At 42.5% G+C, this 27,135-nt stretch overlaps 1 protein-coding gene and 1 long non-coding RNA gene across 2 annotated transcripts in view; both read right to left on the bottom strand.

Moving 5' to 3' along the window:
* LOC146870958 (26S proteasome non-ATPase regulatory subunit 11-like) overlaps positions 1-27,135 on the bottom strand; it is a 342,192-nt gene that overhangs the window by 167,159 nt on the left and 147,898 nt on the right. The window lies entirely within an intron of this gene.
* LOC146870959 (uncharacterized) overlaps positions 1-27,135 on the bottom strand; it is a 55,958-nt gene that overhangs the window by 28,214 nt on the left and 609 nt on the right. The gene's annotated exons all lie outside the window — the stretch shown is intronic.

The following is a 27,135-nucleotide window of genomic DNA, read 5'->3' as shown; positions in this document are numbered from 1 at the left end:
TCACTGTAGTAAAGCTACTGCTCACCAGGGAAAACTGCTGCTGGTATTGAAAGTGCATGTTTCAGTCTGCATGTCAGAATTTTTTAATGAAATAGAAGAGGATTTGAGAAGTCACTCAAAATGTGCCCTCATTTTTCTTTCTGCAGCACTAATCATACTTTTTATGGAAAAATGAACCCCCTCATTTTGTTCCTTTTTAAATTAAATGTTTTAAGAGTTACCACTTTAATCCAAGCAAGATGGCTTCAGGTGTGCCATACATTTATCATAAGTAGGACGGTTAGCGCTCTAGTAGTTCTTTGGAACACTCTGGAAAGCTGCAGTAGAACACAAAGGAATCAACTGACAGTCTCTGCCCTTGTTGGATGTACATGTTTTACTGAGAATGTCAGACTTCATTCTCACATGACTGAGAAAGATAATGTGAATTTACAGAAAATAAGCTCTCAGTTTAGCTTATAGATCACCTTCCAAACCTCTGTGGAAAAAGCATGAGAAAATATTTTTCTCTCAATCATGATATCCCAGCAGAAGGCTTTTTCACATGGTGAAATCACCTTAGAACATACCACAATTCCTAAAATGAGTATGGTACCATCAACAAATGATTTATAATGTAACTAAAGTCTTAAAACCTTCTATTAACTGCAATGCTTTTTAATGAGGTGCTATCATGTATATTGGTCCCAAGATGGCTGCCAACACTTCTTGGATGAAGTGCTGACAGCCAATCAGATCTCAGGATGAGATGTGTGGTTAGGCTCCGCCCACATATATATATTGATTTAAATGCTATTTTCTCAGGAACTACTGAACAGATTTACACCAGACCTACAAAAGGCACTTCCTTGACCTGAGGACTACCTCTCTGCCAAATTTCAAGTAACTCTGTTCAGCCGTTCGGGCTGTAGCTGTGTCTAAAGGTCCTATGGAAAAATGCATGGGAAAAACGCGTTTTGGGACCCCCCTTTTTTCTCAGCCCCCGCTTGACGAATCCCCCCGAGACTTTCAGGGTAGGAGCGGAGCGTAGCGCCCCACCTATTTTGAAACTTTCGCGAGGATTCATCGACCGGCGCCAAAGTTATTCCAAATAGAATGTTGCGGATTTCCTATGGAAACAGGGTCCTAACTATAACTATCTACTGGCGACCGCCAGTAGATTATATATATATATATATATATATATATATATATATATATATATATATATATATATGTTTATCTGTATTCATTTCAGCCCTGACGAAGTTCGTAAGGAACGAAACGCGTTGGCTGAGTCTGAATTTTAGAAAGTTAAATAAAGAATAAAGGACGAAATTTGGATCGTTTTGAAAGACTATTCTCTGGTGCACCGTCCATTCTACTAAAAACCTCCCCGTCACATGATGGCATCAGCTGACTGCTCTGCTGGTTGTCTGTCATTCAGGGACGCTTGTAGTGGCTGCGGTCCGTGGTCTACATTGTGGAAGGTGAACCAGAGGAGGGGTCAGGCGCACGCTTCAGGGCACTAGGTAAGTAAGGGAGTCTGCACTTATGCAGTGCTTGAAGGTTAGACCATGCCGGGTTTAGAGTTTAGGAGGCAGGATGGGCTGCCCGGACACCGCAGTATTGCTGCATATTTGTAAATGTAAATGTTGTAGACTTGTAAAGCGCACAGCTACTCCAGCAACGGGGCGTCCCGGCGCTGTAGACCGCTGGGGAACCCGTCCTGGCTATCCCTGTGAGATGGTCCCTTTCTGGGTATCTCCAAGGTGAAACCAGGCATCCCCGGCGTCTGTGGGGGGCCGTTGTAGAGATGAGGCAAGCTTAATGCCCAGAGTTGCCGAGTGTGTTCCTGGTTAGAGTAGGTACCGAGGCGAGAATTATCGAGTCAGTTTTGACCCTGGTCCACGACCCTGCCGCGTCGGGAATTGAACCCTGGTCCCTGGCAGATTCTCTGCTTACGGGTCTGCCGCCTCTAACTAGTGAGTCACACCTTGTAGACACTTCAGCTTCTATTTATATGTTAAAACTGTTTGATAATGCCACCAATATTGATGTAACCTAAGATAAACCACAACGGACATTATACTTCTCGACCGACATTGTACTTCTCGACCGGGAGTTTGTCCATGCATATATCAATATTCTTAACAGTGGATATGCTATGAGGACCTGCACATCGTAAGGTAAACGCTGTAATGCAATAGGTTATTTTTAACAGTTGTATTGGGTGCTAGCAAATCACCACATACTCATCCACCAAGAGTAATAGTCATCTCCAAGAATACAGAATTCCCAAGATGTTAAAATTTGTCAAACAGGCAATGCAGCACACCACAAAAGTAACATACACCCCTCAGACAATCTTATTTTCGGGTGTAGTCCATTAATTGTAAATATTGTACAAAGAACACAATCGATATCCGTTCTTGATATCACTGGATATGTAATATTTATTCGGTAGTAATCATACAGGTGTCCAATTTTCACAGCGCAGCCGACGCGCGTTTCGCCCAACGGGCTTTCTCAAGGCTGCATATATACAAGAGAAAAGAAAAACATGGTATCTAATAATCTGTACGAACAGATATATAACCAATATTATCAACTGTGCTACGCGTACAAAGTGAAGTCATTATATTTAATATACAAATATAATTAAGAATCTGTCATATAGTTTAACACATTCACAGCAAGGCTCCAGGGGAAAGTACCCTCCAAAAGAAGAATGCTCCCCTAGAGTGGGCGATTTATAGAGAGATAGGTCCCGAAAGGTTCCCCAGATGGAAAGATCGTGAATGTAAAAAACACAAATGAGTGACTGAATCCTGTATCCTTGGATTAACCAATTAAATCATATGAATATCACCGATATATACAGTGAGTGTAAATGGGGGTGCCCATGTTAGATACTAAATCAGCCAAAAAGTGGGGACATGCCCGTGAAGTGCTCCGGGTAAATGTGTATGAGGTGATAAGGTCTCACCTTGTACAGTTCAATATCTCGTTCGTGAAAAGTATGAGAAGTTTGTAAAATCTGTAAGAAAAACATACCAGATATACACACTGGTGATAAACTGTCATGATATCTAGCACACCGTTTATCGAGACGTTCGGTATTGCTTACCTAATCTTAACAGAATAGTCCCGTATATATCATATAGAGTGCCTGTAGTTGGCCTCTGTCGGCGTTTTCGGTAGTTGTAATGTTGTTGGAGCAATAAGAAGGACCAGGATCCGTCCCCTCTGAAACGAGTATATTGTAAAAACAAGTATTTACTACCTTGTACCGTACATGTAATTACCGCAAAGCGTCTAATGAGCGCGTATGTATCTAGGATTCGGTATTCAAAACCCGGGAATTAAAGTTGAGTCAGAAAGTGACCGTGACGTCAACAATGTTAATTAGTTCGTACGTATTTGTATTAGTTATCGTCCTTTAGTTATCCATATGTGTGTCAAAAGCGGCATATTTTAAATATGACATGGTATCGCTCATATAAATCCAATGTCTCAAATATCTCATAATGATTCCCAAATAGCATCTGGCCCGAAAAAAGCAAAAATGTATCCGTGGCCATACGGTGTGCATAGTTGCGCTACGTCAGCTGGCAAAAAATCGTCACATAGACCAATCCGTGTCACACTCACCTTGCTATTGTAACTAATCCTCTCACGGTATCTGGGCGTTTGGAATCAGAGTGCCTCCCGCCATTGTCGAAAAATAGATGCGGAGCGTGAAGTCATAAAAATAGAAAGTGGACTAAAGAATTAGGTAGTCGAAGTTCACTTACATGGGCTGGCGGCCATATTGGAACGATCCAATATGTATGTTATAACATAAGTATGTCTTGTATCTTGACATGTCACAAGTCTCTTAATAGGAACGCAATTGTAAATTATCATGAATAAACTATTTTTGACAGATACAAACAGAAATTTTGTATCCACAGTGTTGTTAGATAGACCAAAAGTCCTAATGTTATGTGATAAGTGTTCACAAATTAGAAATAGAAAGGACAGATAGCAGCAGGTAATATGGAATAAGAATCCTGGAGCCACAACATATGTCAAGAATACTGTTCTATAGAGCATGAAGTCCAAGTGGTCTTTCGTTACATCATTAGTACATGTTAAATTTAGAAACATTAACAATTAAGATAAACATCAGTCGAATAATTTCCCAAAGCAGACAATTATGGTAATCTCTCATGGTACATAAAACATTGACTTATAAAAATTCAAATAGCTCCTTATCAATGTTAATACCGTGTTCTACAGCTCTAAGGGAGATGATCCATTTACATTCATTCTGTCTTAAGACACTCACTCTATTGCCACCTCTCTGATGTGGCAGTATCACCTCAAGGCCATGAAAAGTTATCCTGATCAGTTCTGTATGGTTGTGTAAAGTATTGAAATGTAAGGCTAACGGATACTGGGTATTATTGTTTCTGATAGCCCTTAAATGCTCTTGTATCCGTTCCTTGAGTGGTCTGATCGTACTACCTACGTACATTTTCCCACATATACAAATGATACAGTAAATGACAAATTTCGTGTTGCAATTGATAAAACCATTGACTGTATGGATTTTTTCAGAATTGTATTTAAAGGTAGTTGTCCTGTTTAACGCAAAGGGGCAGACATTACAAGTCCCACATTTAAAAAACCCCTTTGGTTTGGCTGGTAACCATGTCATTTGAGCAGTTTTTGGGATGAAGCTGGGGCATAAAGTTTGTCTCAGAGTATTACCCCTAGCAAAAGTAATATTAGGTCTGGATCCCACCGCCTCCGAAATCTTTTCATCATCTGTCAATAAGTGCCAGTGTCTTTTCAGAATTTTAAATATTTCAGGACTGGCATTGGAGTACGGTGTTATGAACCTAATAATTTTTGTACCACATGGCCTTTTGTTGGTTTTGGTGCGGCCCTTCAGCAAATCTGTTCTTGTCATGCTGTTTACACTGTTTCGTGCCTTTCGGATATCTGATACTTTATAACCTCTGGCCAAAAATCGTAGTTCAACTGTGTTTAATTCCTTCTCCAATATTTGTGTGCCGCTACAATTTCTTTTTATGCGGATCATCTCCCCCAAAGGAATTGCTTTGATTTGTGAGGGTGGATGTGCGCTGGTGGCATGCAGGACTGCGTTGCATGCCGTGTCCTTTCTGTATGGACGTGATTTTAATTTGTTCTTATCCACTATGATTGTAATGTCAAGAAAATTGATGTGTGGTGCTTTCTGTTTTGGTAAAAGTTAAGTTGAAGGGATTGTTGTTGAGATACTCAAAAAATTCATCTAACATTACCTTTGTGCCTGACCAAAACATAAGTATGTCGTCTATGTAACGGCCTAAAAAAAGGACATTTTCCGTTAATAAACTAGGGCCCTTCTTCCAGAGATGATTGAGCTCAAAATAGCCCATATAGAGATTGGCAAATGAGGGCGAAAATTTTGCCCCCATTGCCACACCTCTAATTTGCCGGTACCAAGCATCATTGTGAATGAAAATGTTCTTTTTCAACACCAATTCTATTAGTTCAAGTATCATGACCGTGTGTTCTAGGTATTGTATAGACCTAGATTCCAAAAAATATTGTGCTGCCAGGATTCCCATATCCATGGGTATACTTGTGTAGAGGGTTTAGAGTTTAGGAGGCAGGATGGGCTGCCCGGACACCGCAGTATTGCTGCATATTTGTAAATGTAAATGTTGTAGACTTGTAAAGCGCACAGCTACTCCAGCAACGGGGCGTCCCGGCGCTGTAGACCGCTGGGGAACCCGTCCTGGCTATCCCTGTGAGATGGTCCCTTTCTGGGTATCTCCAAGGTGAAACCAGGCATCCCCGGCGTCTGTGGGGGGCCGTTGTAGAGATGAGGCAAGCTTAATGCCCAGAGTTGCCGAGTGTGTTCCTGGTTAGAGTAGGTACCGAGGCGAGAATTATCGAGTCAGTTTTGACCCTGGTCCACGACCCTGCCGCGTCGGGAATTGAACCCTGGTCCCTGGCCGATTCTCTGCTTACGGGTCTGCCGCCTCTAACTAGTGAGTCACACCTTGTAGACACTTCAGCTTCTATTTATATGTTAAAACTGTTTGATAATGCCACCAATATTGATGTAACCTAAGATAAACCACAACGGACATTGTACTTCTCGACCGACATTGTACTTCTCGACCGGGAGTTTGTCCATGCATATAATAGAGAGGCAGGTATTAATTTGTTACCAAGCAGCGGCCAAGAAACTAGAACAGTTATGCCAGCCTGGTTCTCGCCCTTAAAATACTTCGTGCATCGCGCGCCACTGTGCTGCGGAACTTTTTCCGAAGTGGCGCCCTCTCTTAATCCCTCTTCCGACAGTCAAGGTAGATTTTGGCTGATAGCTCTCATAGGTTAAGTTGTCGGATGTGTTGTGATTGTAGAATGTCGCAATAACTGCTACAACTACACCTAGTCGGATTGATTATAGGATGCCAATTTTCACAGTTATCTTTTTATATGTATTCTGATAGATGTGTTTTTGCTGACCTAGTCATACGTCCAGTACTACGCGTACCATAATGTAAAGAACACTGACACTTTGCCTCGGGCTCTTCAGGTTTATGATTAAAATGTATATATTTTAAGGGACTTGTTTATACGATTAAACTGTATAGGATGAGATTCACTTAAGTGCTATGAGTGAGGCATTAGCAGCGTAATAACGTGTGCTACACAAATGCCAGTGAGGTAACATTAGACTACCCCTGTCTTTATGCTTGTGTTGGAAGTTTTTAGGTGTTGTGTGATATATATTTTTTTTTTAGCCATATCTGAAACTTTTCCAGTTCAGAGCTCAAAATCCAGGGCATTTCTTGACGAAGGAGGCTGTTTTTTTCCACTGTGTCCAATTCTACACCAATCATAGAATTCAGTGACCTTTCGTTTTTCTTGAATTTAAATAATTTGAACAAACGTTTAATAGCATGTGAGCGTAATGGAACCCAAACATAGCAAACATATTGATGTTAATTAACTCTTTGGCCACAGTCTGACAGTATTGGGATTCAGCGCCACTGTGTTCTAGGACATGACGTTCTAAAGTTTCATTCACTAAGCCAGATACTAGTTGAGTTTTGTGGGGAGCCTATTAAAATACGTGAAGACAGAGCATAAATGTTTATGAGAGGAATATGGGCAGTATTACCAAAAGAATTGATAAGGTTTGATGGAATCTGAAATCGCCCTGGGTGCTTTAAACACCAACGTAATTAAAGAGCAGCAAATATATATATTTTTTATACTTGCGTAAAAATGTTTAGACCTACAAATTCTCAAGCTCATTCTTGCATTTGAGCCTTTGGACTACAGTTCATTCCCTCGTGGGACAGTATGAGTCACTGTTGAGGATATTTAAGGCTTAACAAACCCGGACATAGTTTTAATCCCGGAGGTGCGACCAGAACCAGAGCAGGTACTCTTGTCGCAATTACTTAAATTGTACACCTCCCCTACTTAACGCCTGAATCTGGCTTTGCATGTCTTTATTCACACTACAAGTACACGCATTCATCCTGCTGGACTTTGACATGTCCTTGCCAACCTGTCCCTGCATCCACACAGTTGTTTGGCTACGACTTCAACTGCACCAACTCAGAAAGATATTAATTGCTTGTATGATGGAAGACCTAGTGTAAAATATTACTCTTGCAGCTAGAGGAACCATACATTATTCTGAGGTGTCTGATGCCAACGATGGAGGGAGAACGCCAGGCTCCAGAAAGTGGGTTAGAGTTAGTTTCCCCTATAATTGAACAAGTGTTCCGAAGTTTCCAAGGGAATAATCTGGCATTGTGGATTGTTTTAAATATATGCTTTGTCTGAAGATTTTTAAAACAGATGGCACTAACAGTGTTATTAACAAGAACATTCTGTCGCCTGTTATAAGGGAGCTTTCAACACTGAACTCTCCCCCTGTCTGGACCACAACAGAGAGAACTTTAGTGCAATGCTACTTTAGTGTGGCATGTAATAATTGTATTTTTAAGGAGGACAGTGGTCCTTGGTAAAAAGATTCAAAAGGGGAATGAATATAGAGCAGAGTCAACTCTATATGGTTCCTATCCAGCCGGATAGTACAATTTAATCAAAGATAAATGTAAGTTTCAAAAACGCAAAAAAATATACAGTGGGATACAATCCTGTATCCAGTGACAAAGCAAGTAGTGACAAAGTGTGCAAATAGTCCAACGAAAGACAATTTTCAGGCAAAACAACGAAATTGCTGGTTACGTAATCAGAATAATAAAACAAGCGTGATAATTGACACAACCGTTACACATGGATTAAAAATAATTTGTGTGCACTGTGTTTAAGCAGTCGACGTTTCGACGTGAACGCGCATTCCAGCGCCCGCGTAATTTTGCAACCTCCCGCGATATTTAAACGGGATCAGCTCACTCTCCGCTCAGGACCTTGACCGAGCCATTGTACTGCTCCACATACGGTCTTCCACCGCCCTGCAACCTGCATCGAGCCATTGATCTTTCCTGGGCGGCATTCCACAGCTTTCAGACTCCCAGCCACTCAGAACCGCATCAACCAGAAACCCAACGGTAAGGTTCCACTCGCGTCCTACCCTCCCATGGCCCCCGCTCATATTCCCAATACCAAATGGCTCCCTCCATGTCCAGGTTCACTAACTGGCTTCCTCCACTTCCAGGTTATCAGACTGCTGCCTAATTGACCAAATCCGACCCCAGAGCCATTGTGCCTTCTACACGGGTCCCCTTTATGAGGACTTTATCCCGCTCACGAACTCCAAGGTAAGGCTCGGCGCCTTGCTGTCTTACCCACCTCCTCAATTCCTCATGCCATCACTTAGCCCGGTTTCCCTATTTTAGGTTGAGTTTCACTGGACCGATCCTGGCTCCCGCCATCCCTCATTCATCCCCGCTGCCACTATCGGCCGGTAAGCTATTCCTTGCTCTCGCAGCCCTCCCACTTCAAGGCACCGCCAACCATCCGTAGTGTGCCTTCACTCCTTTTACGCGAGGTTATCGGTTAAACCCCTCATTCATCACGTTCCTCTCTCGCAATTTCTTAGTGCACTTTCACTTCCTTTTGCGTGATCCTCACCCGTAATCCAATATAATTAGTCCACAATCTCACAGCGCGGCCTGCACTGATCAATATCTTTTAGTGTATCTTCGCCGCATGTTCCTTAATTCTTATCTTTTCTATATTGTCACCAACTGTTTTAGCCACCTTATCTGACGCACCGGTTCTGCTTCCTCCATCATGCGCTTTACTCACTGCCCATTAATTTCTACTCCCACCAATATGTTAGTCGCACTTTGAGCAGGTCTGTTAGTATCACCACCACTATGTTCAAAAGGACAACCTTTCTCATACTATTTCCCTTTCTTTTCCCTTTTCCCTTTTTCTCCATCTTCTTCACTGTGTACATAGTTGTCAAATTGTCATAATCTTAGGCAAACAGCAATTTGTCCTCATGGATGATCCCGATATTGTTTTGCATGGGATTGAAACGTCGACTGCTTAAACACCGTGCACACAAATTATTTTTAATCCATGTGTAACGGTTGTGTCAATTATCACGCTGGTTTTATTATTCTGATTACGTAACAAGCAATTTTGTTGTTTTGCCTGAAAATTGTCTTTCGTTGGACTGTATTTGCACACTGTCACTACTTGCTTTATGTCACTGGATACAGGATTGTATCCCACTGTATTTTTTTGGCGTTCTTGAAACTTACTATTATCTTTGATTAAATCGTACTATCCGGCTGGATAGGAACCATATAGAGTTGACTCTGTTCTATATTCATTACCCTTTTGAACCTTTTTACCAAGGACCACTGTCCTCCTTAAAAATTGTTACCCAAGGTCCTGGCTTACTCGTTTGGGTCCCCTTGTTCTTCATTAAAACGATGTAATAATTGTAAGCACAAATTGCATTTCTGTTAGACAAAGTGAACTATGCCTTAGCTACTGTACAGCATGATGAACAGTATACCACTGCTATGGATGCAGGACATTTAATATGTCATTGACTATTACTCCAATCAGTAGTGAAGAGCATAGTGATTCGCAGATAAGAATTATGCATTGGGGCCACCTAGCAGCTTCATACAAAGTCCTCAGAGTCTCTTCTAAAAGCTTTGTGCTGTACCACGAAATGATTGCACAGTCTACCTGAATGAGCCCCCCACTAGAACAAGCATTAGCATAGCCAATAGGTCTTGCCTTTGGGACCTTATAAGTGTTTAGCCTTGCAAGGATATTGTGCTGCATAACTAAATACTTATAAGGTCCCAAAAGCGAGACCTATTGGCTATGCCAATGCTGGTTTTCCTCTTGCTTCTTAAAGTCTTCATCTTTTAATCCCTTTCCTCCTCATTTTTCTGGCGGAGGAGGGTGGGTTCGCTAGCGAATCAAGAAAGTCTTCAAGCTGCAAAACTACAGCGACAGGTAAGAAACTAAACTTTTTGCAGTGTGAATCTTTCTGGATTCACTATGCTGTGCATATACTTTGTAGCGGTTTATCCTTATTGTGGTGGCTGGGTGGAAGATATGCACTGGTTACTGAATATGTGTTGTAAGACCTTCTGTCCCAGTTGCGCTTATTTGTTCATTTGGTTATCTACACAGTAGTGCTTCATGAACGTGTGTACTGAAGACCATGTTGCACCTTGGCAAATGTTTTGAATGGGTGTGTTAGCTAGAAACGCAGTTGTTGCTCCTTTCTTCCTTGTTGAGTGAGCATGAGCTGCTCCTTGTAACTGTTGCCTTGACTGTTTGTGGCATAGTTGTATGGCTTGTGCAATCCACTGTGCAATGGTATTTTTGGTAACTGGCCGACCCAAACAACTGCTGGCGAAGGAGACAAAGAGTTGCTTTGTCTTTCTGCACTCCTTTGTCCTTTCTATATAGTGCGTCACAGCCCTTCTGGAGTGCAGTGTGTGCAGCGCCCTTTGTGCTAGTGGTTGGTTTTTGGAAAAAACTATGTATTTGGATTGTTTGGTTGATGTGGAACCGTGACACCACCTTCGGCATGAAGACTGGGTCCGTTCTCATTACAATCCTATCACTGTGAATCTGCAAGTGGGGCTCTTGAAGTGTTAGCGCCTGCAACTCACTTACTCTTCGAAATGATGTGATAGCCACTAAGAAAGCAGTCTTTAGCATGAGCATGTGCAGTGTAGCCTTGTGAATTGGCTCAAATGGTGCCTTCATCAGTTGAGTTAGCACTACGTTGAGTTTCCATGCCGGTGCTGGCATTCTGTTTGGAGGTGCGATTCCCTTTGCTCCTTCTAGAAATCTTTTTACTACTTGGGAGGTAAAGAAACTTTTCCCTGTTTCTCCTCTTGTGTATGCCACTATCACCGCTAAGTGCACCCTGAGGGATGTGTAGCTTAGTTTACTTTGCAGTAGATGTGTTAAGTATTTTAGTACTGTTGACTCCTTTGTAATTTTCCTCTGCAGTTTCTCACTAATGCACCATTCGGAGAATCTTTTCCACTTTGCTACGTAGCATTTCCTTGTGGTAGGTCTTCTCGCTTTTCTGAGCACTGCCATTGTGCTCGCCGGTAGTTTGAGGTGTGCAACCTCTAGGTCCTCAACAGCCATGCCGCTAGGCTGAGGCTCCCTGGCTCTGGGTGTAGCACCCTTCCGTTCTGCCTGGTTAACAGATCCCTTCTTTTTGGGAATCTGTGTGCTGGTGCATGCGCCAGCTCTATTTGTGAGAACCATGACTGGCTGGCCAACTTATGCATACCACATTCCCTTGTGACCGATGGTCTGGTTGCAAAGTGTTGGCATTTTGGTGTTGCAAATAGGTCTATTTGCGGTGTACCCCACTTTCGGACTACTCTGTTTTTCCTGTTGGTTGATCTCCCATTCGTGGGATGCTGACGTCTGCCTGCTGAGTCTGTCTGCTTCCACATTGTCCTTCCCCGGGAGATGCATTGCTAGGTTTATTTTTAGTGGAATGGCCCATGTCCATATTTCCTCTGCTAGCCCCGATAGTGCTACTGATTGTATTCCTCCTAGTTTGTTGATGTAGAACATGGTCGGTGTGATGTCTATTTGGATCAACACCCTGTTTCCTTACAGCTCCTTCTGGAAGGCTTTTAAGACTAGGAACACTGTCTTTAGTTCCAGGTAGTTGATGTGTTTGACCGCATCCTGCTACGACTAAAGCTTCCTCACCTTCAGCTTGTTCATGTGCGCGCCCCACCCCAGCTGGGAGGCGTCTGTTTTGATTGTCACTGTTGGAGTTGGTTGTGTGAATGGTTTCCCCTGTGATATGTTTTCTTTGTTCCACCACGCTATTTCTTGATGCAATACGTGTGTGACAACCACTAGATCTTCCCAACTGCCCGTTGCCTGTGACCATTGCTGCTGTATCCATCCCTGGAATGGTGTCATGTGTAGTAGAATATTTTGCACCAGGTGAATGCATGACGCCATCAGTCCTCACTGTCAGAACTTGCCCCATGCGGTAATGACTTGTTTCTTTCAGTATTGTCAATGTTCTCTTCCAGCTGGGGAACACTTTGGCCTGTATGGTGTTGATCCCCGACCCTAAGAATATCTTGATATGCTCCGGCGACGATTTTTCCCAATGGATTGAGAAACCCAGTTGCGTCAGTGTTACTATGACCTGCTGGATGTGTTGGTTGCATTGGCTGTAGGAACTTGCCTTTACGAGCCAGTCGTCGAGGTAGGGGTATATGTGTATTCCTTGCCTTCGTAGGTGCGCTGTGACAGCTGCTAGGCATTTTGTAAACACCCTTGGTGCGGATTTGAGTCCGAATGCCAGTACTGTGAACTGGTAGTGACTTTGGTTGATCACAAACATTAGTAGACGTTTGTGGTTGATGGGGATGTGCAAGTACGCTTCTTAAATCTATAGTTGCCATGTAATCTCCTCATTGTATTTGTGGTATTACTTCTTGTAGGGATGTCATTTTGAATCTGAATTTTTATGAACTTGTTCAAGAACCTCCGATCTAGGATAGGTCTTAGCGTTTCATCCACCTTTGGCACGAGGAAGTAAGTTGAGTAGACCTTTGTTCCTCTGGTTGTCCGGCACCATCTCTAGCGCCACATTGCTGAACAGTTATTGCGCCTCTACTCGCGAGAGCGAGAGTTCCTTTACTGAGTGTGCCTTGCTTCTTGGTTTTCTGTTTGGAGGTTGTTTCTCTAGCTCTATACAGTATCCATATTGTATGATGTTTAGTATCCATTTGTCTGTTGTGACCTTCCTTCACTCCTGGATGAATTTTCTTATTCTGCCCCCTACTGGTGTGTGTTCGAGGTACTGTTTGTCATGGAACGTACGTTGGTTGCTTTTCCGTATGTCTTTGTGCCCCCCGTGGTGTTGCTAGGGTGGGGGTTGGCTTCATGGCTAAGTCACTTGGAGGGGGGCTGTTGGCCTCTTCGTGTCTGTCCTCGTCAGTTTCCGCGCCCTCGAAAGGACTGGCCCCGGGGCTGGTACTGCCAGTTCTGCTGCTGCGGTCCCTGCTGCTGCCGGCCTGGGTTGTTCCCTTGGTAGCCTTGTTGAAACGTTTAGTGCGATGTGGTAGGCACGTTGCCCACCCACCACCTGGTCTTCTTGTGGGTGTACCCCTTCTCATCACCCTGAACTGCAGCGCTCCCATGGACCTTACAGTCTCGTCGTCCTTCTTTAGCTGTGTTAACTTGTCAACTGGTGCGCCAAACAGTTGCTCTCCATTAAAAGGCGTGTTCAGGATGTTGCTTTGCACCTCTGGCTTGAATCCAGAAATTGAGCCATGCGTGTCTTCTCTCGGTCACTCCTATCATCATTAGTCTGCTGGACGTCTCCGCAGCATCGAAGGACGATTGTAAGCATGTGTTTTCCAGGCTTTTGCCCTCTTCTACCAGGTGGGTCGCTCTTTGTTGGTACTGTTCTGGTAGATGCTTTAGGAGCTGCCCCACTTCCTCCCAGTGCTGATATGCGTGCCTGTTGATCAGGGCGTTGGTGTTTGCGATGCGCCAATGGATTGCCGCATTTCTCTCCACCTTTCTCCCTGTGAGATCCATCCTTCTGCTCTCCTTGTCCGGAGGTGGTCCGGCATTAGTGGGCACATTGGCCCTCTTCCTAGCAGTTGCTGCAATTATGGAGTGGGCTGGTACTGACCCTTGGATGTATGCAGGGTCCTTGGATGAATGTTTAAATTTCTCCGTTCTTGGAGTCACAGCCTTGCATACTGCTGGTTCCTTAAATGCCTCTCTTCCTTGATCCAGCACACTAGGGAGCATGGGCAGAAACCGGCTCCTAGTTTGCTGAAGCAGAGTTTCCAGGAGAAAACATGCCTTGGGCTTCTCCTCTTCCATTTTCACTCCATATGTCTGTGCAGCCTTTTTGACGACCATGTTGTAGATCCCTATGTCGTCTGGCGGCGTGGGCCTCGAAGGGTAAGTGTTTACCCGTTCTTCCGGCAATTCGGCGTCGAGATCCTGCCATTCTAAGTCTTGTGCCCCCGAGGATGTCGAGTCCCGGTAGGATTGCTGATCCTCGTCGCCATCGTGCTCGAAATAATACTTAGTCCTCCTGTTCCTCGACCGGTTCGGGCGTTTGGCGGTTCTGAGCCCTCGTCGTCTTTCGACTTTGAGCGCGGGTTTCGGCGAGATGGTGTGTTGGCTCATCTTCTCGAAGTCCCTTTTTCGTTGCAGGATGCTCGCCATTTCGGCCTCGAGCCTCCTCTTCTTCCTCTCCATCTCGGCGGCATGTTCGGCGTTGAGGGTTGGAGCCCCTCGCTTCGAGGCAGTCGACGCAGGCCCTTCTTTCCTCTGCGTCGAGGTGTCCATTTTGAGGGCAACCTTCAACGATGCAGGTTTTTCGAGGGCTTTCGCCAATTGGGAGTCCTTTTGAAGGATTTGCTCGGCTGACTGTTCTTGGTTGCTGTTGTCTTAGTCGAGTGTTTCAGCAATGCTCCCTTCGAGGACTTTGCTTCACTCCGAGTGTCGCTCGGGGATTTAGCTTCACCCTTTCGAGTGTTGCTCGTGTCTAGGGGTCGACTACTCCCTTACCTCCTTTGACTGCTTATGGACCTAGACGACTGCAGTCCTCTGGTCCTTCGGCAACGTCTTCCTCTCCACTGGAGAGGCCCAAGTCCCGAAGCGATGGAGGTGGCCCCTGCATGGTGTGGTTCGCCCTTCTCTGCCTCTCTTACTCTGAGTGTCTTGGGTGTGAAGGGCGAGTACACGTTGCATTCCTCGCTGTTGTGGTTGAGCGGCAGGCAGAGGTTGCAGACTGGATGCTGGTCCTTCTGGGCGTATTTGTGGAGGCAATTGGTGCAAAACTTGAAAGGTGTTTGGTCCATTCCAGCGCTTAGGGAGCCCCCTGCGAGCGCATTCTCCGTTGAACATCGAGATCTCGGTCGAAACCTTCTCCCTCGTTATCCCGGTTACCTGACCTGAAGTCTGGTGTAGCTGAAACCTTGATTTGTCGATTTTCTATTCTTTGATCCCTCTTCCAAAACTCTGGAACTCTTCCGTAACGATCCAGATGCAACGGTGGAAAAAAGAATCTGAAGATGGTGGCCAAAGGTGTGAGCTTCCGGAGGAAGCACGTCGACATCACGAAGGACACCAAATGGTGGTATGTCAACGCCCACCTGGGCCACGACCAAAAAAAAAAAAACCAAAAAAAAACACTACTACAATTCCGGACCCAACCACTAGACTGCGGAATGCACAGCATAGTGAATCCAAAAAGATTCACACTGCAAAACTAGCTCCATACTACTGAGCTTCATTTCTCAGGATGACATTCATGCGAGCAGATAAAATCAGATTCGTCATTTTTAAGTGATGCCAAACCCTTTACAAATCTGAATCTCAATTCACTCCAGACTAATCATGTGTGGCTTATTCAGCAATCACAGGTTTGATGGCCTACGGCCACGCCCCCTCAGAGTAATTCTTAGAAAATAATATTCTACCAAAGCCCCAGTCTTTCCTTCAACAAGCCAAAGCAGGCACACACATCCAAATATGGATCAAACTCCGAGGCCCTCAGGTTCTAATTCTTTAAAAGGAAACAGATTAAATAATGGCAGTCATCAGAAATCATGCATCCATGAAATGGCATTCAATTATATAGCCTTAGGTTGCAGTCTACAGATAGGAATGGTTGAAGTTGACACTCCTCTGAGAGGAAACGTGGAGTTTTTTTTTTTTTTTTAAACAAATTTTTGGAGCGATCTACCAATGATTAAGTTGCCAAAATCCCTGCATATCTGTTTAACTGCAGCTGGCACGTATAGTGTGTTATGGTAAGGCCCGGGCACAACATGTGTACAAACCAGTATTTCACCAAAGGTTGCTTCGCCTCCTCTGCAGCTACACATTTCAAATGAAGCAAACTACGTGTAGTGCACCCTTATCCAGCAAAATAATTATTTTGTTTTACTCCAGGTAGGAAAGTTCATCTTTGGGGTCTATCAAGCAAGAGCCTCTCCCACCTTATCACCATCCATTGATACCACATATTTTTTTTTTTTAAATGTCTTTGTGAGGAGCTACCTTGAGGTATTACCAAGGATTCTTCAGGTTTCAAATGGACAGATGGCTTGCATACCATGTTTGATCTTCAGCTATTCAACCTGTAACTATTACAGAACATTATAAAATTGCAGAGACTGTTCTAAATTCTCCTCTCGCTACAAATTGGAAATTGGCTTTGCAGGCTAAGACATTTCAGATCCAAATCTGAATTCATGTAAGGCACCCAACCATAACAAGTTTAACAGCTTGCTACCAGTGTAAGGTATTTCACTCATGTCGATAGTTCACCCACATATTACGCAGATCTAGATGGTAGTGTTGCGCACATTTATTACTATTAGTACAACTATTCCCTTATCCGGGGATCTTTCTGATATTTGTAATAGGGTATTGAGTTATGGCCTTTCAGTAAGTCAAGTAAATGCATAACCAATAGCAGCACAGAGCAAACAGTTCATTGCATCATTGTTGGACTGTGTAAGGCACTCACCAGAGAATTTCAAAAACCTTAAGGAGAATAATAATTTCGAAGCTCACACGGTCGAGCATTCAATTCACTGACCACACTCCCCACATAGCGGACAACAGCAATAAATCTATCCTAGTACTACTAGACCTAGCAGCATTCAAAATCTTGACCCACCAAGCACCTGTTATACCTTTCTATGTCAAGATGAGCATCTAAATGTAAAACACTTAATCACACCCTTGCCCAAATGGATCCCAATAAATCACAACAAATACCAGTCACACATGCAGCTCTGGTAGGACCCATACGATCACCAGTGTCTTAAGGGGATCTTGTTCAATCTTGTAATCAAAATGTACTAGTCCGCAATGAAACCCAAATCTTGGGTCCGATGCAGAAATTCAATTTACCCCAAACCACTTGGGGGCCTCTAACTGTGGTTTAAATGTGGGAATATTTTTTAATTCACATGCAGTGTATAATCTTGCTTTCTAGTCAATGGGTCACAAACGCTCATGTGTTTCTCAAACCTTAGAGTGGGAGTCTACTATGGCTATGCCTTTATATTATACTCCCTTTGACATTGCCAAGACTCTGCTCTTTATTCTTAATTTTACTTAATGTTTCCAGCCAATAGGCCACATCAAAGGGAATTCAAATGAAGCGAGTATACTGGGGGTTATATAGATTAAACACACGATAGAAGAATATGAGCCAGGATATATAGAGTTGTTTTATGTCCAGAATCGAGAGAAAGCAGGTCTTCAGGACACTTCTGAATAATGTAAAATTGTCCCCAATATATAGGAATAAGAAGAGTTTCATGGGAAAGCCCAACATTTTTGCATCTCACCGATTAGTTTTTGTTTTGGGTAGCAAACATTATGCATTTGCCCAGCTTGTATGGAACAATAGGTGGTAAAGATAAAAATGTACAAGTCAACGGTGTTCAGTTGAACTCCCGTGGTGTGGTTGCGAGTAGTGAAGAAATCAGTGCTGGGTAAAGATGGTCATTAAAATTCTAGACAAGGATTAAATGGTCGGCATATTTCTTCACTGTTTGGAGCCTGGTCAGCCTTTACAGAAGACTTTCTTAATGTTCAGTTATGGATTGTGATGTGTTCCTAAAAACACCGATAGGATTTTCTCAAGCTGACTGGGTGAATCCCTTTTACTCTATAACTATGCCGGCTGCATACAGAATCTTCTTGCTTTGTCCAGCATGAATTTGTTAAAGATTTACATGAAATGCAGACTGTTGGTTCATGGGGTTGAAGTTAAAACAGTCAAATTTGTAAGTACTAAATTCCTCATTCACTTCTCTTCTTGTACCTTCATAATAATGTACCGTTAATACGCGAGAAGACATTCAAGTTGCAAACCTGCGTAGGCCAGCAAAGGTATATTTATCAAAAAATAATGTGTGGCACCCCTAGCCCTTAGTCTACAATGTAAATATTTAGCTGCATATCTGTAAAATTTGTATACACAGCACAATTCATTTAGCCAAAACACTTGGCCGATGCAGAGGTGACCTGTAATGTCCAGTCAGTTAAAAAGATCCGAGCCACTGCAAGGCTAAACCCGCCAAGCCCACTGCCTGCAAGGCTCTCGACAAGAGAGTGAGACACTGTCAAACGGGGCACTAAGATTCAGCAAGATAAGGGCCGCTGTGTCACCCTCATCTAACCAATGCCTTAGCATTTCAGTAACTCCAAAGAGTTGATTCAGTAGAGAAACCAACCCTAAAACCTGATTGAGCGGTATGTAGAAAATTCTGAGACTCCACATAAGCGGTCAGCTGACCATTTACTTTTTTTTTTCAAAACTCTTAGAAAAAGCCGAAAGCAGCAAGATGGGACAAAATGTAGACAGCTTAGTCAGGTCAGCATTAGCTTTCTTCAAAAGAGGGAGCACCATGGCATGTTACCATTCCCGCAGCACTAAGCCCTCCTGTAAGGAGGCATCTGAAAGTTCCATAATTATCTAGAGTATGGAAGCGTCAAGGTGATTAATAACATGAATGGGAAGTACGTCACAGTGGTGTGGGGGAGCCAGATTTAATATTCGCCAAAAGGTGGCTAAAGAAGCTAGGTTCAAAGAGGTTCCAAGTTTCCAATTTGCCAAAGGTAATAATATTATTGTGGGGCTCTATTACCATAAAATCCGGAATAGCATTAGCCGTGGTCTCTGTCTCAGGTGGAATATTTTGAGGATTTTTACTTAGCAGCGCAGAGTGTATGCCCTTGTGGGCAAGAACTAAGTATGTAGTCCAACTATTCCTGAATTGCATAGGTCAGAGTTATATTGTGAAATTATATGAACTGCTTCTCTAGAGCTACTACAAGTAGTTTACAAACTGAATGACATTACTAATACAAGGACTATTATAGTAAGGGAAATTTATGAGTGGCATTTGTACATAGGCGCAAAATGTGAGTTCATAAGCTATGCTATTATCAAGTCCATAGCCTATAGGAGTGATGCTCTAGTACACAGGTACTCACAAACATTTTCCCGGGGCCGCAAAGTTTGGTCTATGGTGTGACTGAGACCCGCACGGATGCCAGCAGGGGGTGTAAAGTGGGTGTAGGGTAAGCAAAGCATGCATATCCAGTGGCGGTCTTTAAAAATTAAGGTGTTCCTAAAGTTGAGGGACTAGCTGTAATTAATCTTTAAATAAGTGTTTGCAGTATATTTTAAAAAAAACAAAAATCCAGGTTAGTGCTGAGTTGAGTAAACAGCAGCCCAGTGCTGCTGCTTCCCAAGGGGCCGCATGTAAATGTCAGAAGGGCCGCAAGCATCCCCCGGGCCGTATTTTGAGTATCACTGCTCTAGTAAGTGGAATGACTTATGCTCTAGTAAGTGGATGACTTTTTAATCACCCATAAATGCCATGATCACAAAAGCTCCTTTGTGCTTAGTTTTTCTTTTTAAACAAGAGGAAAGGTGTACAACAATTCTTTATCTAAATACCATAAGCAATCCTTTCAATTTACAGAGAAGCACAATCAGCTCATTGGTCTCTTGCTTCCCTTCGTTCACAGACAAAGCAGCAATTTAGGGTGCATAAGAGTAACTGTACATTTTAACCTTATATTACTAAAAATAATTTGCAGGGCGCACAGTTAACCCAAGGGGTTTCCCGGCACCGTCCCGGTAGGAAAGCAAAGATTAAGAGGAGGAATTTAGGAATTGAAGAAGTCTTAAATCCTCTGCGGAATACACCATATATGGTTTCATCATGTAGTGAGATACGTAGGTTGGTCCTAATGAAGAAAGACCGACCAAGCATGCGAGATCGCTTGAATTTCGGGAATAGAAAACCTCATCTGTTGGGCAGAGCGCAGGGGAAGAGGGTTGGTAGCATTGAACTACATTTTGCAAATATTTAGGGGCCACTCCAGTTTTAATTTTAAACATACAGCACAGGGCTGTGAATTTTTCTCTGTTCTCCACCGTCAGCCAGTGAAGGCTGAAAAGGAAGCCAGCGACTGAGGAAGATTTAGAACATGACAGCAGTCTGGCAGCCGCATTCTGCACCACTTAAAGTCTCTAGAGCATAGCTTTATTAGAGCCCAGATAAACATTGCCTTAGTCAAGCCTAGAGGTAACTAGGGCATGGACTACAGTTTTCTGAGCAGAGGGAAATGATCCATAACATTTTCTTCAGCCATTTTAAAACTGTAAAACAGAGGGCGGATACCTCGGTGGTGACTTGTTTTATCTACGGAGGTTTGTCAATGATTAAGCCCAAATTGCGAACGTGATGTACTGGCAAGGGTAGAGCACCCATTTCGAGGGGCCAGTGTTGATGTCCCCAAGATCATGTTTTTTCCCTAAGATCATAACTTGAGTCTTGTCACCGTTCAATTTGAGCAGGTTGTTTTGCATCCAGGATGCAACTTTACTCTCACCCGACTGAAGAACAGAGGGGTCAGACCCCTTAGTAGAAGAAAGGTAAAAGATGATTTGAGTGTCATCAGCATAGGAAAAGAGGGAAAGACCAGCCTCTTCAACAAAATCCGCCAACACAGACATACACATTAAACAGCAGTAGGCTCAGCACAGAACCCAGAGGAACTCAATAAAGGGGCAGATAAGAGTTGAATTTGGCCGATGCAGAGGTGACCTGTAATGTCCGGTCAGTTAAAAAGATCCGAGCCACTGCAAGGCTAAACCCGCCAAGCCCACTGCCTGCAAGGCTCTCGACAAGAGAGTGAGACACTGTCAAACGGGGCACTAAGATTCAGCAAGATAAGGGCCGCTGTGTCACCCTCATCTAACCAATGCCTTAGCATTTCAGTAACTCCAAAGAGTTGATTCAATAGAGAAACCAACCCTAAAACCTGATTGAGCGGTATGTAGAAAATTCTGAGACTCCACATAAGCGGTCAGCTGACCATTTACTTTTTTTTTTTTCAAAACTCTTAGAAAAAGCCGAAAGCAGCAAGATGGGACAAAATGTAGACAGCTTAGTCAGGTCAGCATTAGCTTTCTTCAAAAGAGGGAGCACCATGGCATGTTACCATTCCCGCAGCACTAAGCCCTCCTGTAAGGAGGCATCTGAAAGTTCCATAATTATCTAGAGTATGGAAGCGTCAAGGTGATTAATAACATGAATGGGAAGTACGTCACAGTGGTGTGGGGGAGCCAGATTTAATATTCGCCAAAAGGTGGCTAAAGAAGCTAGGTTCAAAGAGGTTCCAAGTTTCCAATTTGCCAAAGGTAATAATATTATTGTGGGGCTCTATTACCATAAAATCCGGAATAGCATTAGCCGTGGTCTCTGTCTCAGGTGGAATATTTTGAGGATTTTTACTTAGCAGCGCAGAGTGTATTTGTTCACCTTTATCCATACAATAGAGGGAGAGTTCTTCACATTGGGTGCCAGTAAGAGCAAGGGGAGTAGTCTGGGTTTCCGAGCCGAATAGTTTACCACCTTGAAAAGTGTTGGAGAAGTTTTGTGCTGGAGAGATTGTGTGTAAAAAACTCAACTATATACCTTATAGTATGGATTTGTAGAAAATTGAGTAAATAAGCCTGCACATATAGTGTGGCCTATGTACAAGAATATTTATTGTTCTCACTAACTTTATGAAAAGCCTAGTCTCACATAGTAAATGTATGGGTTCACTTCATACCAATAAGTGTTCTACAGCTTGAATGCTACACAATCTGAAAAGGAACTGTGTTATGCAACAGGTTGAAAAACCCTGAAATATATATTTTTTAAACTCTGCCGTTTTTACATTTTTTACTAGAACTTAACACTACACAGTGACTGCAATTCAAAACATTACGGGAAAAAAAAGCAGATTGATAGTGTCTCTAAAACTATCAATTTCTTCATTATTTGTATTAGTAAAAATGGTTCATGCCTAACTGGAATTGCAAAATCAACCTCCTCTTTAAAAGAATGATTTAGTTCTATAGTCACTGAGACAGGGTTGAATGCCATGGTTATGAATGATTTCAACCAACACCAGACAGAACTATGTTGCTTTATTCCTCAATTTCTAACAGGCTCTCATATTCAAACCTACAGAAATTAGCCACTAGAGTTTCATTGTTCTAAAGCAGGATATAACGCTTCAGCAACTGACTACTGTACATCTCAAGTGGTGCATAGTGCAACACAGAAAAAACAACTGTTGAGGCCAGCATACCCACCTGTATTTATTGACATTTAAAAAAATAATCCTATGTACTCCTGTCATTGCTAATAAAGATACAAAAAAACTCAATCAGAAAATTGAAGGTGTACAACTGCAAATCAAAGAAATGAAGATGGGTTTTAATATTGACCAAGAGAATGTGTGCAAGTTCAGAGTGTAGGTACTTAAAAGCATCAAAGAAATACTTCTGTGTGTTTCTTTTGAGACCTGATGTTCTAAAGAAGTGAACCAAGAATGCAATTTAGCGCACTATTTACTGAGGAACTGCAATTAGGGGATTATAAAGCTATAACACACATGACTTTATAAGTTCTATAATGTTCCATGCAACAGAGCCCCAGATGTATGTAAACATGGTCACTGTTTGTGCACTGAATACACTGGAGTGTATGATGGAAAGATAGGCCTACAAAACAGTGCATATGTAAGTTTCTAACAAAAGCAATTCTGCTTGGAAAAACTAACAAAATATGTAGTGATAATAGCGCTATCCTTCGTAGAGGGACGTCCCCCTTTAGCACTCTAAAATCTAATTTGTACTTTTGATAAACCTTTTTGACAAGTTGTATTGCTTTAATATGAATAAAGTTTTATTCACTTTAAACTGACTTTTTTCATTATTCTTCAAAGCAGATCAAGTTCATTTCACTGTGATCAATACATGATTGTTATAATTCACACATTCTCATCTTCCAAAACTCTGAATGAGTTCCATATTGACCCTTAGCCCAATGCATTACGGGCCGTAGCCCTTCGTCAGGGGAAGTGTTTCTGTAAAAAAACATGGGAACAATCCATTTGTCAGGCAAGGCACTGAGTTCATCCTATAGTGATCAATAAAATATATTGTTATGTTAATATAATAATAAAAAAATCAACCCTCATACAGGTGTACCAATCAAACTAAAAGTAACTGCCAACTGCAATAGCAACAACGTTATATATCTTCTGAAATGTCCATGTGGGCTGGCATATATTGGTAAAACTGAACAAAAAATAAGAATCCATATAAACGAACACAAGAGTAACATCCGCACTAGAAACACCAAATCACCCGTGGCTGTTCACTTCAATGAGCTCAAACACAACATCCGCCAACTTCGTTTTTGTGTCCTTCAACAAACCACAATCATTCCTGGCCGTGATCACACGAAATTTTTATTATAACGAAAAACAGCTTGGATTTACCGCATGAACACCACCAATCCTAATGGACTGAATGAAAAACTTGAATTGAGTTGCTTTCTTTGAGACTAAACCGTAACAATTTATTTTTTACAAAAATTAGGTCATTGAATTTTATGCAGTGATTATATTCCATACAAATTGTGATTTATATCCCTTCTTGCTATTCATGCGAAACAAACATGCAAATGCATACTGATGATGTTTTTACCATGTCCTCATCACATTCGTTTTTTAATTAAACACTGCCACATACACCATGCGCAATTTCTTTGGTCTGTTCACACAGTTGTGTGTTCATGGTTACAATTTCCACTTTAGACTCTCACATATCACATGTATTCTATGTAAGGTGTTTTTATGGACTGCCACATTTAAACTACAGAATCTTCTGTTTCCATGAACACGTGACTTGCATGCACTTTGTCAACACGCTTTGAGATTTTATTCCATATCTTCACTACTATCCACATATCTCGTCTCTTAGGACTGGTTTTAAATTATTAAAATCATCAGAATTATTTCCATGACTCTACGTATCACGCATCACGTGACTTGTAACCTTTGGTTTGTTTCTCTTTCACAGAATTATTTTCAGTCCGACTTTATCACAGGTATACTCATTCATTCATTGACCGAGTATTCCATTAATCTTCATATAATTTAAATTGCATATTCGCAAATTTGTCAAAGTCATGTGATCTTTGACATCACTACATAGGGTAACACCCCTCCACTTCCGTATACCATGGAAGTCTACTGTGTTTACCATCTCGGGACTTTTTCTTCGCGACTATTAGGTAAGCTTTAGTTTCGTTTAAGCTATGAATCTTGTATAGCTATCCACATTGACTTGATCTCATAGCTCATTAAAGAATTTTCAGTTTTTTAGACTGTTACTTTTACGGTCAACTTCTACCATTGACACTCACGCTGTAAGTATACTGCGGATACATGGACTACTTCCTTTCACGCTTTCTCCCTCTCGGGCATGATCACTTTTGTACTCCAGCCTCAATCACGCTTGTTCTTCTTTACTTGGACACATTTATTTACCCGGCACCTTTTTCTAGAACAGACTGTGTTCCTCACCGTCACTCAACTGGTTTCATTTAACACCTGGTTCCATGTTTTCATAATTACGTTTTAATCTTTCACGCTGCACTTGATTATTATATTAACATAACAATAATATATTTTATTGATCACTATAGGATGAACTCAGTGCCTTGCCTGACAAATACATTGTTCCCATGTTTTTGTACAGAAACACTTCCCCTGACGAACGGCTACGGCCCGAAATGCATTGGGCTAAGGGTCAATTGAAACGCATTCAGAGTTTTGGAAGATGAGAATAATGTGTGAATTATAACAATCATGTATTAATCACAGTGAAATGAACTTGATCTGCTTTGAAGAATAATGAAAAAACAAGTCAAAGTTTAAAGTGAATAAAACTTTATTCATATAATACAACTTGTCAAAAAGGTTTTTTTAAAGTACAAATTGTATTTTGGAGTGCTAAAGGGGGACGCTCCTCTACGGAGGATAGCGCTATTATCACAATATACTAATCCTTTCTCTCAGAAGGATCAACCCATCAGCACCACCCACCTATACAACATTAGATATATTTTTTTTACAAACTTGAGTGCGTTTGCTATCCATTTTTTTTTAAACAAAATATGTACCCAACGGTCTTTATGAGACTTGCATTAAATGGCCAGAGAAGGGATTTTTCCATTGTCCGAAGCACTTTAATAAATATGGTATCTGCTATATGGCTGCAGGTAGAAATTACCATTCCAGTGTGAAGGAAGGTCAGAAAACCACAGCAGTAGGCTTCTGTGTACTTCTTACTTTTAACAGAAGCATTCTGTAGCAAAACAGGAGCAGAGGGTGAGCTGATCCCTCTTTCTTCCACACCACTACTCATACAAACATGAAGGAAGTGGTGAGAGATACATCTTAGTTTTTCTTTTAAAAGATTACATTTTCCTTAGGAGCTTAGGCAATCTACTGGTTGTGACCCCAGTATTTTTATGGCGAGAGAGCGCAAGAGAGAAAGAGCGCAAGAGAGAAAGAGCGCAAGAGAGAGAGAGCGCAAGAGAGAGAGAGCGCGAGAGAGAGAGAGCGCAAGAGAGAGAGAGAGCGCAAGAGAGAGAGAGCGCGAGAGAGAGAGAGCGCAAGAGAGAGAGAGAGCGCAAGAGAGAGAGAGAGCGCAAGAGAGAGAGCAAGAGAGAGAGCGCGAGAGAGCGCAAGAGAGAGAGCGCAAGAGAGCGAGCAAGAGAGCGAGCGCAAGAGCGAGCGCAAGAGCGAGCGCAAGAGAGAGCGCAAGAGAGAGCGCAAGAGAGAGCGCAAGAGAGAGCGCAAGAGCGAGCGCAAGAGAGAGCGCAAGAGAGAGCGCAAGAGAGAGCGCAAGAGAGCTGTGGTGGGTGTTAGAAAATAGAGAGGGAATGAAGGGGTTATACTGTTCTGTCACTAAAGCCCATAACTAGGTCTTGGAAGTATCATTAATATGAAGATTCAGTACCACAGGAGTCTCGAACTACCGCAAAAATGGCTGATAACATGCAACTGAAAATTAGCAAGTGTCTCAACTGGTATTAATAAAAAAGGCAAATATACATGTATGTATACAACATTACACGAAGGAAGAGGGAAGACTCATGTTATTTTGTTCAGAAGTGCTCATGGGATCATATATTTGGTATGGCAGTTTATACAATACAGTTATCAGCACTGTGGGCATAAATTGCGAAGGCAACCCAAAGAAAATAGGTGCACGCTGCGCTCGTGACATGAAAAGTGACGGCGCAAGTGACACGTGGAAAAGAACAGCGTAAGGCGCAAGGTGACAATGTGAAGAAAGACATGTACAGAGATAAGGTTCAGCATCAAAAGTTTAAGGCATTAATTTGTTTTGTTCAAGATGTTTCAGTGAAACAAAAAAATGTGCGCCGCGAATTGCGCTGAAAGTTTGGTCGACGGCGTTTAGATCATATTGAGTCTGGATCGTATTCAGGACCGGGTTGCCAATTAACGGGTGCTGTATAGGAGGAAAGGGAGAGTTCAGGGTGGGGGGAAGGTCTTGGAGGTGCAGGGTCAGCGAGGGGAAGAGCGCAGTGGATAGAAGCCTATCTGAGTGCACAGAAAGCACGTAAGTTTAGGCGTTCAGGGAAGCCCGATGACGGGGCACTGGGAAGGAGGGAATGGAAGCTGCGAGTCTGTAGCTGCGAGTAGCGTCAGCAAAAGGGAGAAGGACGGGACTGGGCGATA

This window comes from Triturus cristatus, chromosome 1_1 (genome assembly GCF_964204655.1).
Source record: "Triturus cristatus chromosome 1_1, aTriCri1.1, whole genome shotgun sequence".
NCBI lineage: Eukaryota > Metazoa > Chordata > Amphibia > Caudata > Salamandridae > Triturus > Triturus cristatus.
This window is presented reverse-complemented; position numbering and strand designations above follow the sequence as displayed.